The following is a 4,419-nucleotide window of genomic DNA, read 5'->3' as shown; positions in this document are numbered from 1 at the left end:
GTAGGGTTAAAAGCCAGTAGCAGCCCCTGTGTGTGTGGCGGGGTGAGGGACACACTGGCTCTCTGGCAGCAGCATCACTGCAGCTCACCTGGATGAGGTTGGGGTGTGGCAGGGCAGCAGCAACATCAAGTCTGCATGAATACGCTGGCAGAGCCAATCTAGCACTCTCACAGGTACACACAAGGACCTTTCACCTCTCTGTCACCCTGTCCCAGCCCCATAAGCATTGCCCCACCACTCCTGTTAAAAATTTAGAGTTTTAAATCCTACAATCATGTCAAGCATTGGTGAGACTGACATTTGAGTAAACCCTTAGAACTGGGTTTAAGACAGACTATGTACTGTACTTTTCCGTGTATAAGACGCCCCCATGTATAAGACGCCCCCTCTTTTTTGGGACTCCAAATAGAGAAAATGAGGGGGAGATTACCCACAGTTGCTGAGCTTTTTTTCGGTGGGGATTGTCCAGATTTGTAGAGCTTTTGTAGGGGAGGGGGTTGCCGAAATTTGCTCACCCTCAGGAATGCAACAGCCAATCGCATGCATATCAACGATGCCACCAATCATCTGCATGCTCGCCAGAAGCAAGCACCAATCGCATGCCCAATTGCCGCAGCAGCCAATAGCCAGCAGACCTTGCAGCACCCACCAATCACCCGCAAAAATGCCGCAGACAATATCCTGCTCACGGCAGCCACCAATTGCCCATCACACCTCTCCACTATCCGTGTATTAGACCAGTGTTCCCCAACCTTGGGCCGCCAGCTGTTTTTGGACTACAATTCCCATCATCCTTGACCACTGGTCTTGCTAGCGAGGGATGATGGGAGTTGTAGTCCAAAAACAGCTGGAGGCCCAAGGTTGAGGAACACTGTATTAGACGACTCCAAGTTTTTAGCATAATATTTTTAAAAATAACCTAGTCTTATACACGGAAAAATACAGTAGTTCATTTGGGCTCCAGTAAATCAGCTCCCAGAAATACAATAGACATAGAATCACAGAACCAAAAAGCTCTAAGGAAACACAAGTGTCACCCCTCTTGCTACCCCCTGCAATACAGGAATCTTTTCACCCAACATGGGGCTTTTTACCCGACCCTGAGATTAAGATGCTCTACTAAACTGAGCTCTCACTATGCACAAGGTTGTTTGTAAGACTGACACCCCATACTACATAAACAGTCCTGTATGGTACTGGTAAATGGTGAAACTGCAGAATAACGGAATTTGTAACATAGGCCCTAATACCTTTATTTTCTTCATCTGATGCATATTCCTGCAGGGCGGGACACAGTGCCAAAGATTACTATCACATTATTTCACCATTTCATTTGATCTCATGGTAGATAGCCCTGTGCATTATATCTGACCTATTGTGGTATACTAGAGAAATTATATAATGGTGACATTATCAAGCTTTCTATGAAAAGTGTATGGTGTAAGACTGTAAAGCTGATAAATAGGTTTTTTTCCTGTTATTTTTTTATCTTTATAGTTGTGGACTTTCTTTCGAAATGCCATTGGTAGCGATATTCTTCATACATGCATCACAGTATTATTTTGTTCAGCTACATGTACTACCTCATGTAGTTAGGCAAACTTTTTTTGAATAAAAAGTCTACTAAATGAAATGACAGTAAAATTGTGGTTCTTTTTATAATGCTAAAGAAATATGTTTTTGGCATATCACATTTGCTCATTATAGAGATTGAAGCAGACCTAGGGTCTCTTTGGAAGAGTCCTCCATTTGAAGATCACCCTGTCAGAGTCTTCCTCGCTATGCTGAAATTATAGCGTTTCCATTTAGTTTAGAGTAAATATTTCTAAATCAGTACATATAAATTAGCACATGCAAATGTTTTTTGTGATGCATTTACCCTTTTTGCATGATGCATATGTGACCACACCAAACAGTGCATATACTATGAACACAGGAAGTCTCAGATTCAGCCTTTAGTACCTCCAGTTAGAAGATCATGAGTAGGAAAGACGTCTGAACCTGAAACTCTGGGGTGCTCCTGCTATTCCAGGCAGACATTACCTGGCTGAACACATTAACACTGACTGTAGAAGGTAGCTGTTATTTATTTTTTTCTTTTTACTTATTTTTAATAGGAATTAAAAACAAGCAAATCACTGGGTCCAAACACCATTCAGCCAAGAACACACATGTGAAATTGCAAACATATTGCCAGCGGTGGAGGAAGCCGCTCGGGCGCCTGGGGCGGCACGCCCAGGACCAGGAGGGCCCACCCATAGGGGCGGGGTGAGGCGAGGGCAGGGTGAGCCGCCCATAGGGGTGGGGCGCACCGTGCGGCCTCCAGAGTCTTCCTGCCTCCTCCCACTCAGCCGCCCTATAGCTGGGAGCAGCGGGTGTACTGTTTGGGCAGCATGGAGCCCGCACACTCCCAAGCCACTGTGTCTCTCCCAGGAGAGATGTGTGACTTGGGCACACTGCAGGCCCTACAGTGAGTGCCACTCGGCATTTTGTCATCCCCCTCAGTGGTGACACCCAGGGCGGACCGCACCCACCGCACCTCCTTTCTTACGCCCCTGCATATTGCAGCCACTGAGGTCCTGTAAACACTTCACTGAGCCATCTGTGAGGAAACATCAAATGCATTGCCCTCCCCAGCAACCCTGGAGATGCATTTGGGAGGGCCTTCCCCATCCTTATGGGGTTTGTGGTAGGGGAAGATTTTGCCCTCAGTTCAACAATGCCACAAAGCACAGTACTTTCCTTTCTCCATAGGACAAATGGTAACCACTTATTTACATGAGAAAAAGTAAAAGGATGCATTCAGAAATGCATTGGGGTGGAGTTGAAACCTGCTTCCTGACTGCTTAGCCCAGCCATTGAAAAAGAAGCTTCTTTTGAATGATGACTCCGCTCTGTTTCCTGATCACAGTAGCTTATGACAGGATATTGGCAAGTCATTATAGGAGTGGCCAGCATGGTGCTGAATGCACCATGTCTGAATGCAGCTCCCATTGTCCCTGACCATTGACTATACTGGTGGGACTGGTGGCAACTGTTAATGACATCTGAAGGCGCCATGTTGGCTATGCCTGATCTAGAATGATTGTCACAGAGCAATTCAGAGATGAGCAGGGCTTTGAACCCTGGCTTATCAAATTCCATCCTAGCACACCACTAGAATCCACAGTCTATTATCGTGTCTAAAAAATACAGTCCATCTGAGAATGAGATCGGTCAGTTCCACTAAATAAAAGTTGCCTCTTAGACTGCAGAGTCTTTGTTCCTTCTTTGTCAAAATCCATCTGTTTCTTGTTTTATTTTTATTTGTTCTGGAAGCCTTTGCCTTCTGAATAAGCAATTCTATTCTTGTTTCAGGGCAGCTCCAAAACCTTTTGGGCAACAGGCAGTATTAAGTACAGAAACAGAGAGGTGATTTATTTATTTATATGTAATAAAATTTGCATAAAAGCTTAGGGGTTTTTTCTTCTTCTTCCATAAAAGCTTATTTTCCAATTCTGGATTAAAACCATTTGAAGCACACAAAGGACTGCATTGTGAGATCTGATTTAATACTTGCTGCGCTGGGGGTGATATTCCTACCCTGGCACAGCTATAACGGATCCAACAGCTAAAGAAATGGCTTAGCAAAATACTCTGATCCTCTCTCATTCATCTAGAATGAATTATGGGCTAAATTAGATGCTCTGTGTATGTGTGTGTGGTTTAACGCAACACTTATTTTTGCAGTAGTGCTTGGCCTAAATATATCTTTCACCATTAGCATCAAGAGCAAAACGTGGTAACACAGGAAACTGTTTTATAGAAGGTGAGATTATTTGTCCATCTAGCCCAGTATTATCTCCTATTGTAATGTCTCTCCAGAGTTTGAGGGAGAGAGGGTTTTCCCTATCCATTTAATCTGAAATGCCAGTATTGAATATGGGACCTTCTGTGCAACAGCACTAAGCTACAGCACTTGCCCCAAAATTTAACTACTGCAAACAGAACTGCATTCTGACCTTCAGTGTGGAAGCTATGCAGTTAGAATTAATTATAAGCATCATTGTTAAATCGATTTAAAGTCAAAGTTTCTTAGGTGGTGCATCTGCTAATGCCCAACAGTCAGAATGGTAATTAAGCCTGAAGGGATTTCCATTTGGAACACAAAAAAGCCCCATATGATGTAGCATTTAAGAATCATAAAACAGACAAACATGTTAATTGACATATGAAGCCAATTTACCTCACATAGTCTTTATCAGACTGAGCCCACAGAGGTCTCTGAACTCCTTGGAGGAAGAAGAACACAAACCAAATAATCAAGTAAACCAACCCTTTTGGATGAGATGTGACAGCCTTTTTGTGATTGTATGGCATACTGTCACAACTTTCTTTGCTGTTCATGGCAGCCATTTTGTGCTGGCACTCACAGCACTT

General features: G+C 43.7%; 1 long non-coding RNA gene across 1 annotated transcript in view; it reads right to left on the bottom strand.

Moving 5' to 3' along the window:
- Positions 1 to 4,419, bottom strand: part of LOC308481379 — a 916,155-nt gene that overhangs the window by 346,486 nt on the left and 565,250 nt on the right. The window lies entirely within an intron of this gene.

The sequence above is a fragment of the Podarcis pityusensis genome, assembly GCF_964106645.2.
Source record: "Podarcis pityusensis genome assembly, chromosome: 7".
Lineage (NCBI taxonomy): Eukaryota > Metazoa > Chordata > Lepidosauria > Squamata > Lacertidae > Podarcis > Podarcis pityusensis.
The sequence above is the reverse complement of the archived record's forward strand: the minus strand, read 5'-3'. Positions and strand labels throughout refer to the sequence as shown.